The sequence below is a fragment of the Camelus ferus genome, chromosome 5, assembly GCF_009834535.1.
Source record: "Camelus ferus isolate YT-003-E chromosome 5, BCGSAC_Cfer_1.0, whole genome shotgun sequence".
Taxonomy (NCBI): domain Eukaryota; kingdom Metazoa; phylum Chordata; class Mammalia; order Artiodactyla; family Camelidae; genus Camelus; species Camelus ferus.
In genome coordinates, this window is record NC_045700.1 from 47,164,421 (window position 1) to 47,179,753 (window position 15,333).

The following is a 15,333-nucleotide window of genomic DNA, read 5'->3' on the forward strand; positions in this document are numbered from 1 at the left end:
ATTCTGACCATCCTAGAGAACAAGCAGGCATTTGCCAAATGGCCTAAGGGATTCCATGCCCTTGCCTGGCTCCGCCGGGCCAGGGAAGAACTGGCAATTGAATGCTGCCTCTGGAATTGCCGCCTGGAAACAGGGTGCATTCTTTCAGCCTGCTTGGAGGCAGCCCAGAGCTGAATCTGGCTGGAGTCCAATCTGGTGCAGGAGCCAGGAGGGAGTACCTGGCAATGAATGGTGGGTGCTTCCTAGTTCCTAGCACTGACTCAGTTGAAGTTGGAGATGGGGAAAGGGGAGGGTTAGTCAAAAACAGACTTAAGATAAGGGTAGGCAGACAACAGGGGGAGAAGTCATTTGAAAAGAATGGTGGATTTCTCAGAGTCTGCTGTACACGAAGTTGGAAGATTTAAAAGTTGCTTTTACCATCCCCAATAGTATATAAGTGTCCCTCACAATTTTAGTTGAATACTAAAAACCAGCTAATTGGAAAGAACTTGGGCTCTGGAATTCCATCAGCCTGGTCCAAGTCCCTTCCTTGACAGGAGAAAAGCACAATTCCTGTTTACCTAGAAATGATGCACTGGCAGGGAGAGTTCATGGATTCATGATGAAGTCTAGGAAAAGGGAAGTTCGTGAACAGTAATTTGTCAGTGCATCTCTAATATAATGCAAGAAAGATGGAGCTGTGTTCTCCATGACTGGTAGAGTCTTAAAACATAAATATCTGTAGAGCAAATGCAGGTAGGATAACCAACTACCCTTGTCTGAGGGCAGTGTTCCCTGAGAACAGCCACCTCCCTCTGTTCTTATTCTACACCCACCAATCTGCCTTCTGATCTGCAATCCGGTTTCCTGAGTGGACTTGCTTTAGAGCATCCTGTATACATAACCAGCTACAGTTTTCAAACAAAGCCTTTCTCCTTTTGCATTGTTTTTCATTTTGGAGTCTCTGATCATATTCTTAGAGGTCCAGGAATTCTTTAGAATGCTTTCAGAATTTTGCATTTTCATTTTAAAGATAATAAAAAAATTTCAATACAAGCATCACCTAGATCACCACCTTTCCATAGAGTAATGCCATGTAATCTCAATACCCAGACTAGATTTGCATTTATGACTGTTTTGGACAAGTGATCACCTAAAGTCTCATAATGTAAGTATGAATACAGTTTTTTTCAAAATGGGAACTGTTCAAGAGTCTACCAGCTTTCAAGTTTGAGAAATATTTCCTATTATCAATAGTCTGACAGGCTGGTTTATAATCAGTTTCTTATAAGTTTGGTTATAATGAATTAATCCTTTCCCACTTAATCACTCTGAGTCAAGGAGTCCAATAGTTATTGGATCATAAAGCTGAGGGTCAGCTCTGTGATACCTGTACCAACGTATTACCAGTCAGTAAAGCAGCCAGCCAGATGGCCTCCTGAAAGCTCTACTCTTTTCCATGTGATAGATGAATTGTGATTGGTTAATCAGACAAACCAATCTTAGATTTGAAATAGAAGACTTTCTGATCCCGGGCAAGTCCATTCATCTCTGCTCTCAATTTTAATACAGGTGATCCTACCACTACTACTCCTCCCACCAACAGGGATGCTGTGCTAACATATTCAGGCTTTCTGCTGCCAGCTCTGTCTGGCCCTCTTCCTGACACAGTTCTCTAAGGGGCTTACAGTTTTCCAAGAGACAAATAAGACGGGAAAGGCATGAGAGGGAATGTTTTGGGAAAGTCATCCCTGAGGTCTGGTGGAATTGTGAGAAGTTTCTTTAGGCAAATAACACACCTGAGAGACATCTGAGTCATCTCAGGGTGGGACATCTCATCCTGAGAGACATCTCAGGATGGGAGTAGCAGTAAGCCTGCTTTGCAGTCAAGTAACTAAGTACCAAAGGACTCATTGGCTCTTGAGTGCAGGCCATGTGCTTCTGCATTTGGGGATGCTTCTGTTCGGCATTCCAAGCAAGAATTCTAACATTCACCCTGATTAGACATCTATGTCGCTTGTCCAACATTCACATCCAATCTGTCAGAAAATGGTTGGTTCTACCCTCAAATTTTATCCAACATCCAACCATCCCTCACCATCTCTGCTACCACCCTGTTGCCAACCGTCAGCATTTCACCTGGATGACTGGAATCGTCTTCTAACTGGTCTCCCTGCTTCTGTGCCTATCCCTCCTACAGCAGCCTGAATTATAATTTTAAAATGTAAGTCAGAAAATGTCACTGCTCAGAATCTTCCAATGGCTTCCCATCTCACTAGAATATAAGCCAGTGACCTTGCAATGACCTGTAAGGACATGCTCTGACTCCCTGGTGACCTCTGACCTCAGCTCCTGCCACCTGCCTCCCTTTCTCACTGCACTCCAGCCACACTGGCCTCCTGTTTCTCTTACCGTGCCAGGTGTGCTCAGCTTCTGGAAAACCACATGGCTCATCTTCAAGTCACTTTGGCAATGAGGCCCACCCAGGACACAGTTGAAAAATGCAATGCCCGCAGACCCTCTGCACTCACAATCCTTCCATACTTCTTATATTTGTCTATAGTACTGCTCACCTAATATATTTATTGATTTGTTGACTGTTTCCTACCAGCTAGAATGTAAGTGATTTGTGTCTGTTTTATTGATATATCTCCATAACCTAGAATAGTATTTAGTTCATATTAGGTGCTCAAAAATTTTTATTGAATGAATGAATGAATTGGGACTGGCTTGGACACCCACTCTCCTTCTGACTCTTAGATGGGGAATGCCTAAGTCCTTAAAGCTAGGAGTAGGATCTACCAAAGTTGGACCAAGTTGGGTGTCTCCAGAGCTTGGAATTTTAGATTATGTTCTAAGAAAGAAACCAGCACAAATCAACAGATAATCAATGAGGTTAACAGGACCTGTGGTGCTTATTTAACATGATTATCTGTGGGTCCCACCATAAACTTACAAGTCAAAATTTCAAGAGGCAAGGGTCACAAATCTTCTTTTTTTGGTTTGTTTGCTTCTTTCTCTTTCTTTCTTCTTTTAAATCAGCAGTCCTCCAGCTGACTCTTCTGTTCACTAAAACTGAGAATAGTTTGAGGAATGCCTGTAAATGCTTGGAAGGAGCAACCCAGATGTACTGTGAGCCACAAGTCAAGTATGGCAAAGAAAACTGAGATATGGTACGTGGTATTGACCTATCTGAATAAAGATCATATAAAAGGAAGGAAGGTGTTCTTGGATTTAGAAAAAGGAAACCAAAGGCCAAAGTTTGGGGAGTGTTTTTCCAGTATTGCCCAAGAGACAGACTAGATCTAGGGATTACAAATAATCTTGTCCCTAGAGAGGGTTATATGGTAATTTGTCAAGGTCCACAAATAGTCTGCAGAACCGTCTGCACCAATTTATATTCCCACTAACAGTGCATGAGAGTTTCCTTCTTTCTGTAGCCTCACCAAAACTTGTTATTTCTAAACTTTTTGATAATAGTCATTCTAACAGGTATGAGATGATATCTCGCTGTGGTTTTGATTTGCATTTCTCTGATAATTAGCAGTGTTGAGCTTCTTCTCATGTGCCTGTTGGCCATCTGCATTTCCTCTTTGGAAAAATGTCTATTCAGATCTTCTGTCCATTTTTTAATTGGATTGTTCTAGTTTTTGTTTTTTGATACTTTTTTCTTTTTGCTATTGAGTTGTGTGAGTTCTTTATATATTTTGGATATTAGCCCCTTATCAGATACATGATTTGCAAATATTTTTTCCCATTCAGTAGGTTGCCTTTTCATTTTGTTGATAGTTTCCTTTGGTGTGCAGAAGCTTTTGATGTAGTCCCACGTGTTGATTTTTGCTTTTGCTTTTGGTGTCAGATTTTTTGAAATCAAGACCTATGTCAAAATGCTTAACATCCATGTTTTCTTTTAGAATTTTTATGGTTTAAGTCTACTTTCAAGTCTTAAATCCTTTGAGTTAATTTTTGTGTATGGTGTAACATAGTGGTTCAGTTTCACTCTTTTGCATGTGGCCATCCAATTTTCTCAGTACCCTTTACTGAAGAGACTGTATCCATTGTATACTCTTGGCTCCTTGGTCATAAATTAATTGACCATATATATGTGGGTTTATTTCTGGCTGCTCTATTCTGTTCCATTGATCTATGTATCTGTATTTATACCAATACCATGCTATTTTAAATTACCATAGCTTTGTAATATAGTTTGAAATCAGGGAGCATGATACCTCAGGCTTTGTTCTTTCTCAAGACTGCTTTCACTATTCAGGGTCTTTTATAGTTCCAGACAGACTTTAGGACTGTTTGTTCTATTTCTGTGAAAAATGCAACTGGAATTTTGATTGGGATTGGACTGAATCTGTATATTGCTGTGGGCAGTATAAACATGTTAAAAATACTGATTCTTCCAGTCCATGAGCATGGAACATCTTTCCATTTATTTGTGTCTTCTTCAGTTTCTTTCATTAATGACCTACAGTTTTCAATCCTTGGTTATATCCTTTCATATCCTTGGTTAAATTTATTCCTGGGTATTTTATTCTTTTTGATGCAATTATAAATGGGATTATTTTCTTAATTTCTCTTTCTGATAGTTCATTATTACTATATAGAAAGGCAACAGATTTTTGTGTATTGATTTTGTATCCTGCAACTTCACTGAATTTATTAGAGATGACAGTCTTTTGATGGAGTCTTGGGGACTTTCAATATATAATATCATGTCATTTGCAAACAGTGACAGTTTCATTTCTTCCTTACCAATTTGCATAGGGTTTTTTTTGGATTTTTTTTTTTTGTCTGTTTGTTTGTTTGCCTAATAGCTCTGGCTAGGACTTACAGTACTATGTTGAATAAGAAGTGGCAAGACTGGCTCTTGTTCCAGATCTTAGAGAAAAACTTGTCTTTTCCAGATCTTAGAGAAAAGACTTTCAGCTTTTCACCATTAAATATGATGTTAGCTGTGGGCTTGTCACATATGGCCTTTACTATGTTGAGGTATGTTTCCTCTACATCCACTTTGTAGAGTTTTTGTCTAAATGGATGTTGAAGTTTGTCAAATGCTTTCCCTACAACTATTAGGACAATTGTATGATTTTTATCCTTCATTGTGTAAATATGGTATATACATTGACTGATTTGTGGATCCCTAGAATAAATCTCACCTGATCGTGGTGTATGATCATTTTAATGTATTACTGAATTCAGTTTGCTAATATTTTGTTGAGAATTCTTGCATCTGTGTTCATCAAGGATATTGGCCAGTAATTTTCTTTTCTTGCAACATCCTTATTCTGGTTTTGGTATCAGGGGGATGCTGGCCTCTAAAGTAAGTATGAAAGAGTTCCCTCCTCTTGTATTTTTTGGAAAAGTCTGAAAAGGATTGGTATTAATTCTTCTTTGAATGTTTGGTAGAATTCACTGGTGAAGCTGTCTGCTCTTAGACTTTTGTTTCTTGGGAGGTTTTGATTACTTATTCAATCTCCTTACTAGTCATCAGTCTGTTCATATTTTTTATTTCATCATTCCAATCTTGGAAGGTTGTATGTTTCTAGGAATTTATCCATTTCTTCTGGGCTGTCCAATTTGTTAATGTTTTGTTGTTCATAGTAGTCTCATGATCCTTTGTATTTATGTGGCATCAGTTTAACATCTCCTGTTCAGTTTATTATTTTATTTATTTGAGTCCTCTCTTTATCTTGGTGAGTCTAGCTAAAAGTTTGTCAATTTTATCTTTTCAGAATACCAGCTCTTAGTTTCATTGATCTTTTCTATTGCTGTTTTAGTCTCTATTTCATTTATTTCCAGTCTAATCTTTGTTATTTTCTTCCTTCTACTAACTTTGGACTTCATTTGTTCTTCTTATTCTAGTTTCTTGAGGTATAAAATTAGGTTGTTTATTTGAGACTCTTGTTTATTTATTTATTTATTTTTACTGGGTGTATAGGTCTGAGTGATCCTGAAAAGGGGTGGCAGGAGGTAACACTCAGGCTGAGGCTCTTCCAGTCATGACCTGCTCCTATGGCACCCTCAGGCCAGTGATTGGGCAGGCACTGCCAGAAGGTTCCCCTGCAGCTCACAGGCACTGCCGACTTGGAGATTTATTGTTTCTTGAGGTAGGCATTTATCACTATGAAATTCCCTCTTAGAACTGTTTTTGCTGCATCCCATAAATTTTGGTATGTTACCTTTCTGTTTTCATTTATCTCAGATTTTTTTTTTTAATTTCTCTTTGGATTTCTTCTCTGACCCATTGGTTGTTCAGTAGTGTGTTGTTTAATCTCTACATACTTGTGAATTTTCCAGTTTTCTTCATGTAATTAATTTCTAGTTTCATACCATTGTGGGCAGAAAAAAAATGCTTGATATGACTTCAATTCTTTTAAATTTATTTACTTATTTTGTGACCTAATATATGATCTATCTTGTAAAATGTTCCATGTGCACTTGAGAAGAATGTATATTCTGTTGCTTTTGAGTGGAATCTTCTGTAAATATCTGCTTAGTCCATCTGTCCTAAAAAGACCAATGTTTCCATACTGATTTTCTGTCTCAATGATCTATCCATTGATGTAAGTGGGGTGTTAAAGTCTCCTAGTATATTTCTCTTTTAAGGTTTGTTAATATTTGCTTTATATATTTAGATGCTTCTATGTTGGTGCATAAATATTTACAAGTGTTATATCTTCTTATTAGATTTACCCCTTTATCATTATGTAATGCCTTTCTTTGTTTCTTATTACAGTCTTTGTTTTAAAGTCTATTTTGTCTGATACAAGTATAGGTACTCCAGCTTTCTTTCGGTTTCCATTTGCATGGAATATATTTTTCCTTCACTTTCAGTCTGTTTGTCCTTACATCTGAAGTGAGTCTCTTGTAGGTAGCATATAGATGGGTTTTTTTTTTTTTTAATCCATTCAGCTACTCTATGTCTTTTCATTGGAAAACTTAATCTATTTACATTCAAAGTAATTATTGATAAGTATATGCTTATTGCCATTTTGTTAATTGTTTCCTGGCTGTTTTTGTAATCCCTTTCTGTTCTTCCCTTGCTTTCTTCCTTTGTGGTGTGCTGACTTTCTTTAGTGTTATGCTTATATTCCTTTCTCTTTATCTTTTGGGTATTTACAATAGGTTTTTGCTTTGTGGTTACCATGAGGCTTATATATAACAACTTACATCTATAACAGTATATTTTAAGTTGATAATAACTTAAGTTTGATGCCATCCCTATTATAAGGATGCCAGTTATAGTACATTAGGGGCCACTTTACTCTTAATCAATTACATCTGCAATGAATTACTCTATTTCCAAATAAGGTCACATTCCAAGGTACAAGGAGTTGGGTCTTCAGCATATGAATTTGGAGGGGACACAATTCAACCCATAAGGCCACCATTTCTCTCTTGTGATTTGGAGATAACCAAACAACTTTCTGGTTACTAGGATAGATCCCCAGGTACCTAGGATTTAGTAGTGAGGATCCTGGAGAACATACAGGAGTCTTTTGGTCATGGGACATGAATGCCCCCATTGTGAACTGGCATTACGTTCACTCAGGTGTCTTCAGTGGGTCTGACTAGCATGAATCAGTCCCTGAGAACCTGGTCACTCTGGCAGCATTGATAATGTGAGTTCTGGGGACTACACAACTGTGATGACCCCTCAAACTTCTCTGCAGAACTAGCTGGCTTCTCTCCCTGACATTATTGTGGCCTCTCTATAACTACAAGAGGGAGCTCCATCTCAGAAGAGTCAGAAAAACAGCTAGCGAAGCCAGAAGATATGCCTAGTGCACATCACTCACCAGCCCTATTTCCCAGCAATCTCCACACCCAACCTACTTCTAAGATTCCAGAAGTGACATCCTCAAAGGGGAAGAATGGCATACAGCATGCTCTAACGTTAAAAGGGGATGGAGGTACCTGAGTCACAGACAGGGATTCCCAGATATTTTGCCACAGACAGTCCATCCTTTACTGGCCACATCTTCCCTGAACAACTAGAATTTTTGAAAAAGGGTAAACTTCTGACAGCTAGTCCTGCAGACCAGGGTACATTATCAACCCAGGAAAATACCCACCTGCCTTTAGTATGTTCTCTGGCAGGACAGCCCACAGTACCTTTTGTATTTGGGAGGCTCCACTGAGGAAAAGGAAGGTCTTCACTTCAACTTAAACAAACATTCTTCCCTTTCTGGCACCATCAAGTATCTTTCAAGTCCTGTGTCCCTGGAAAGAATACAGGGCTAAGACTTAAATGAAGTTTCTTAGAATCCCAGACATTGTCATAAACTAGGAAAAATGTTGTCTTAGATTAGCTTAGACATTTTATCAATTAATCTCCTTGTTCTATCCATAGAAAAGGATGTAAGTCAAAAGGCCTTAAAATGGCTCAGCTATGGTTGGTTAAGTATAGAATACGAACTCTGTGGGCCATTAGCACTAACTCTAAGCTTGAGAGTTTTAGATCCAAGCCAAGTTTCTTTACAAATCAAACCACAACAGCTGAAACTTGAGTGCAATGAGATTTCCAAACACTAGTGATTGACCCAGAAATTTAATCCAACAAAATTTTAATACCATAGAAGCCCTCTTAACGAAACACTGCTTAACTCACTCACTGGATTAACCTTCACTCTCTAACCCCCTGTAACCCCCACTGATGCCAGGTGCACTGAATGCTAGGAGGCTACGTTTTAACACAGTATTTTTCAAACTGTAGGTCTTCATATTAATTTACTGGGTTGAAATAAATTCACTGCGTCATGACTAACATTTTAAACAGTGAAACAGTATAGAGCAGTTGAATTGTGGGCTTAGAATTACTTATTTATTTTAAAATGGGATTATGTTTTATTACATAAAACAATGAAATATGAGTACAAAAAGAAAAAAAACAAGTAAATAAACCAGGCGTGAAAAATGATATAAAATGAAGCTGAATGATTTGAAAATACTCTATAAAGGCTGGTCACTAAAAAATAAATAAAAATTGATGTCAAATTAGTTGTGAGCTAGAAAATAGTAAAAGATGAGGAAAGAAATTGTAAAGCCTAAAACCCCGCTGAAACTGTTTTACAAGTATCTTTACATTATCTCCCCACTACAGAAAAACAAAAGCTAGAAATCCTAAACCCAATGAATCAAGAGTGGGGGGCCAATGCAAGCAAAAATGATGATTAATTTCAATGAGCAGACCCACACATTAAGCCCAACATCTAAAGACTGGGGAATGAATGTACAATTATATGCTCTAAGTAAAAGTAAAAAGTTTAGGGTTTAAGGTATTTTATAAGTCTCAATCAAATTTTTAAATTTTGGCCAATCCTTGGAATATGATGGAATGGGACTTGACTGTTATGAACTCACTGCACCTATCAAGGAAGGACGGAATCACCAAGCATTCCAAATGCATCAGAAAATGTACTCAGATGAGGAGGGCAAAGTACAGAAAAAAATAATAGTCCCACATCAGGATGGACTATCCACTTATAAGCTAAAGACTTGTAACTGGCCTAGATAACCAGTTTTCTATGAAGCTTTTCCTGCCTCCTCCTTCTTGATGTCTTCTTGCCTCACTACAACTGGCTACTCCTTTCTGCCTCACTGGCTGCTGTAAGTTTATCTACTTTGACCTATCAAAGCTCCTGTGATAATTCTCTATACATCATTGTTTATATATGTATGTCCATCAATGAAACCCTAAGCTCCTGGAAGATAAGGACCAGGTCTTGCCTGGTATTCCCAGCATCAGCACAGGGCCTGGCGCTTGGTAGGTGCTTAGTAAATTCTTGTTGGATGAATGACTGTGTGTAATAAATCAAGCCATTGTCCTAATTTTCAATCAAGATGGAAGGTAACTCTGTTTGAAGTAAATTGTAAATTTAAAAAAACTTTTAAAAGTATTATAGTAATAAAAGCAGGATAGAGCTACAGTCATCAAGAAAGCATGGTATTGGTACAAAAACAGACATATAGACCAATGGAACAGAATAGAGAGCCCAGAAGTGAACCCACAAACTTTTGGTCAACTAATCTTCGACAAAGGAGGCAAGAATATACAATGGAATAAAGACAGTCTCTTCAGCAAATGGTGTTGGGAAAACTGGACAGCAGCATGTAAAACAATGAAGCTAGAACACTCCCTTACACCATGCTCAAAAATAAACTCAAAATGGATCAAAGACTTAAACATAAGACAAGATACAATAAACCTCCTAGAGGAAAACATAGGCAAAACATTATCTGACATACATCTCAAAAATTTTCTCCTAAAAGAAATAAAAGCAAGAATAAACAAATGGGACCTAATGAAACTTACAAGCTTCTGCACAGCAAAGGAAACCATAAGTAAAACAAAAAGACAACCTACGGAATGGGAGAAAATTTTTGCAAATGAAACCAACAAAGGCTTGATCTCCAGAATATATAAGCAGCTCATACAACTCAATAAGAAAAAAATAAACAACCCAATCCAAAAATGGGCAGAAGACCTAAATAAGCAATTCTCCAAGGAAGACATACAAACGATCAAAAGGCACATGAAAAAATGTTCAATATCACTAATTATCAGAGAAATGCAAATCAAAACTACAATGAGGTATCACCTCACACCAGTCAGAATGGCCGTCATTCAAAAATCCACAGATGACAAATGCTGGAGAGGCTGTGGAGAAAGGGGAACCCTCCTACACTGCTGGTGGGAATGCAGTTTGGTGCAGCCACTATGGAAAACAGTGTGGAGATTCCTCAAAAGACTAGAAATAGATTTACCGTATGACCCAGGAATCCCACTCCTGGACTTATATCCAGAAGGAACCCTACTTCAGGATGACACCTGCACCCCAGTGTTCATAGCAGCACTATTTACAATAGCCAAAACATGGAAACAGCCTAAATGTCCATCAATAGGTGACTGGATAAAGAAGATGTGGTATATTTACACAATGGAATACTACTCAGCCATAAAAACCGACAACATAACGCCATTTGCAGCAACATGGATGTTCCTGGAGAATGTCATTCTAAGTGAAGTAAGCCAGAAAGAGAAAGAAAAATACCATATGAGATTGCTTATATGTGGAATCTAAAAAACAAAAACAAAACCAAAACAAAACAAAGGCATAAATACAGGACAGAAATAGACTCATAGACATAGAATACAAACTTGTGGTTGCCAGGGGGGCGGAGGGTGGGAAGGGATAGACTGGGATTTCAAAATTGTAGAATAGATAAATAAGATTATACTGTACAGCACAGGGAAATATACACAAAATGTTATGGTAGCTCACAGAGAAAAAAATGTGACAATGAATGTGTATATGTCCATGTATGACTGAAAAATTGTGCTGAACACTGTAATTTGACACAACATTGTAAAATGATTATAAATCAATAAAAAATGTTTAAAAAAAAAAAAAAAAAGCAGGAGTGCACTGGTGTATCTTTAAGCCAAAAAAAAAAGTCACTGGAAAGGTCAAAGTTCACTAGACTGATACAACTTAGTTGAAATAACCTTTAAAGCCATTCCATCCACTTTGCCTTTACTCTGGATTTAACATGAACTCTTGTATGGTTTTCATTCCCTGCCTGGGATCTTAACCCTTCAAAGGAAATCAAGACAAGTGACATTCTGGTTACCGAAAAGGAGATGTCATTATACTTCAAACTAATAAATCGATTTTCTAGCACAAATCAGAAAAGATTTGCTGGTCTAAAAAAAAGAAAAAAAAAGAGGAAAATTGTTGCTTTATTCTCAAGATTTTTCCTCTTCCATCTCAACATATCTAAAATATGATCATTTTTATCAGCTAAATTGTACAAATAAAGTACTTTTCCTGAGTAACAGAGTAACACATACTGACAGTAAAAAAGTTGGAAAGGACTAAAAAGTGTAAAGCAGGAGAAAAAAACCACTCAATCCTACTACAGCAGGGCATCAGCTCTAAAACTGGTCATGTTCACTGTCAATTGTCTTTTTTTACAATTTTCTTTATATAATTAAGATTATTATACATGATACCTTTTTATGGTCCTAAACTAACAAGATAACTTCATCTATTAAGTCTTTTTTCTATTTACCCTACCCCATGAAGAGTTTCTCTTTTCCATAACTTCAAATTTTCTAGAAAAAAATCTCTCTCTAGGTATCAGTGAGATTTTATTGATCAGTCAATTCACAAACATTTATTGAACACAAGCTATGTGCAATGTATCAAATTGGTGTCACTGAGTATACAAAGAAATAAATGTATGTTTAAAGAACTTAAAAAAGCAGGTTGAGGAAACAATCACCTATATGTAGACAAAGAAAACATGTCAAGCAACCCCCTGTTTAATGGGCTAGGTGGCAAAGTAAAGGGGTGTAGAAGAGGCAATACCGAGAGTAACTCAGGTGTAAGAGGGCCCATGGCTTGGACACATAAGACTAGATAAACTTACGTGAATTATTTCATTGAATCCTCCAGTCAACCTTATAAGGTGGGTATTATTATTACCTTCATTTTACAATGGTGGAAACTGCAGTGTAGGGAGGTTAAGTTATCTGCCTCAAAGCATAGAGCTAGTCAGTGGCGGAGCTGAGATTCAATCAAAACCGTCTCCAGTGTTGGACTCAGGCTTGCCTTCTATGAGATGTGCAAAGTCCCAAGGGAGTCAAATAATAAATAAGGGAAGACACCCAATCAAGTGTTAGCAGGAGCAGGAACGAAAATACGAGTTTGTTACCTGGGATTCAGAGCAGAGAATAACAGACAAGACGGGGAAACAAATGCAATGAACATCACTATTTAATGATAGGCTTCCCATGAGATCACCATGGGTGGGACAGGAACAAAGGCAAGGTGTCAGGACCAGTCTTTAAGATGCTCAGCACTTCGTCATATTGGAAGACCTGGCTACTTTGGGGACCTTGGGCCTTTTTGAATTCAGACAAACTGCCTCGCCTTCACCCCACCACTCAGTAGAGGTCTGGGGAAGAGGGGTTCCTGGAACAAAGCCCCTCTTCCTTCATGGATGCTCACTCCTGCTCACAGACCTCGGTACACGCTGGCATTCACACCCACCCCTTGGCCTGCCAGCTTCCCACCTGGAGACCACAGAAATGCAGAACTCACTTTCAGAACCGGGAGCCCCTTGAAGGGGTTGGCTGGGGGAATCGGAGGAGTCACACTGAACCCCGGACCATGAAGCTCCCTCCTTTCAGACCTGAGCACCAGAAGCGAGGTGAGCACCAGAAGCGAGGTGCGCTCCAGGCCACTGCTTTCTACAGAAAGCGCTGCACGGCCACACTCCAGTCTCACGCCCGCGTTTCAGAGGCAGGAGCACAACTGAACCCGGGCTGCGGGGCGTCCGCCAGCCTCCTTTCCTTCCGCGGCTTCGGCGCTGACTTCCGCTCCCTTCCCGGGGCCCCGACGTCCCGCTGTTCCCCAGGCCTCCCGCGGACGCGCGGGAAACGGAGTCGGCGCTCCCCTCGGCGCAAGCAGCCACTCAGCCTCCACGCTCGACTTCCGAGGCCCCACCCCGCGGACCAGTGGGCGGGGCCAGGGACCTCCCTGCTCCAGGCCCCGCCCCTCCTCGCTCGGCTTCAGCCTCTCCCCTCCCCCCTTCCTCTTTCCCAACCCCCACTCTCCTCTCACTCTTCTCCCTCCCTCCCCCTTATTACTCCCCTCCTTCCCTGTGTCCCCTCCCCCCTCTTGTCCCGACTCCCCTTTCCCGCTCCTCTCCCCCGAGCCCCGAAGGGAAGGGGACACCCGGCAGAGGCGAAGACCCTTTCCCTCCCCAGGGAGCTGGAAGCCGTGGCACTTCAAGCTCTCGCCAAGCTGACCGCCTGTGTCCCGGCGCTTCTGGACCCGGAATCTGCAAACAATGAGCGGGTGACACCGGCCAAACGCATTGAAGGCACTCAAAGGGGTTCCGAGGAGGCTCTTTAGCAAATTAGGCTTTTCACACAAGCGGCTTCTCTCTTAGGGCCCGGGGAAGTAGGAGGCAGCATTGCAACTCCTTATAGATCTAAGTGTTTGGACGCAGATCAGGCTCCCAGGCTCCCAGGCTCCCAGGCTCTCGGCCCTGAGGCAGAATGTAGAGTGGGAAGGATTTTAGGTGAATGAGCAAAAGGTGAAGATTTTAGGTGAAGCTTGCCTGTGTCCTCGGCCTCTGCTCAGCCCTCGAGGGGCTCTGAGCCCCCTTAACCAAATGCCATCCCAGGCCCTGGAGGGGCTAGAACCATTGTTAGTGGTGATCCTCTAGGCTTCATTGGAAAACAGCATTTTAGATTAGGGGAGGGGATTACAACCCCAAATCCCAGAAATTTAGAGCCAACATTCTGATTTGACCAAAAAACAAAACGATGTGTTCAAGAAAAAAAAATCAGTTGGAAATACAAGAAGATCATTGGATCTAGAAGAAAAAGATCAGCTTAGGTCTTGGCATTGCCTCAGGCTAGTTTTAGGCTATGAATGAGTCACTGAAGCTCTCTGAGACCATTTCTTCTATAAAATGGAACAATAATCCCTCCCTTAAGGGTTGTTGTGAGGAGAAACTGAGGTAATGCATGTGATATTGTAAACTATAAAATGCCATGCAAATGTGAGCTATTATATCTTCTGAGATTTAGGGCCTAATCTAAGGAGAAAAGAAAACAGGATAGCTACCCCCACTTCCAGCAAGGCCACAGTGAGAGCCGTATTTCCCAACAGTGTTTTAGCAGTTCTCTGGAGGAGACCCCAGGGACTTGAGGGCCCATCACAAAATTCTTGCAAAATTGTCTTTAACTAGGATACTTGTATTTCACCATCATTAAAAAAAAAAAAAAAGGCTTACCATTTAGTACATCTGAGAAGAGGGAATGTTAGGAATCAAAGATTGGGTGTCAAGATAATGAAAATGTAGTTGAGTTTTAGGCAACATTCAGTTAAGCCCAATAAAACCCCTTGTTTCTTCGTTGTTTTACTGTAGAATTCCTCCGAGCCTTTGGTGTGTTATGCTCCAGAAGAAACCATTACTAATAGTTGTACTAATGTTAATGGGATCCAAGTGTTTGCAGCTTGTAATCTCTGTCAGCCTTAAGCTTTTACCCAGGAAGACACCTATCTTCTTTACAGTGGGCGATAACCAAACCAGAGAGTGGTGCAGACTGCCAAATCGCTGGAACAGACTCTAGGGGACACCTCCTCGAATAGTGAGGCCCCCACCACAGTGTCCTCCAGATGGCTTTACAGGCCCCATGTGCCTGCCTCCACCCTGCAGACTGCTTATGCATATAACAACCTTCACCCTCACTCTGTTCAGTCACCCTGCCTTTCGTTCTCTTGGACCTCAGGAGCCCTGATGTTTGCTCATAGTGAACAGACA

The 15,333-nt window shown here is 40.1% G+C and overlaps 1 long non-coding RNA gene across 3 annotated transcripts in view; it reads right to left on the reverse strand.

Annotated features, from left to right (window-relative positions):
• The window catches only part of LOC116663669, a 36,315-nt gene extending 22,785 nt beyond the window's left edge, over positions 1–13,530 (reverse strand). The window contains exons 1-2 of one of the 3 annotated variants that reach the window (XR_004319945.1): positions 13,098–13,530; positions 8,104–8,211 (exon numbers count right to left, since the gene is read on the reverse strand). This is a non-coding gene — a long non-coding RNA (uncharacterized LOC116663669). Of the gene's footprint in view, positions 1–8,063; positions 8,212–13,097 lie in introns of all 3 variants that reach the window. The other 2 variants (XR_004319944.1, XR_004319947.1) reach the window with 2 other exon arrangements.
• Between the last annotated feature and the right edge of the window lie 1,803 nt (positions 13,531–15,333).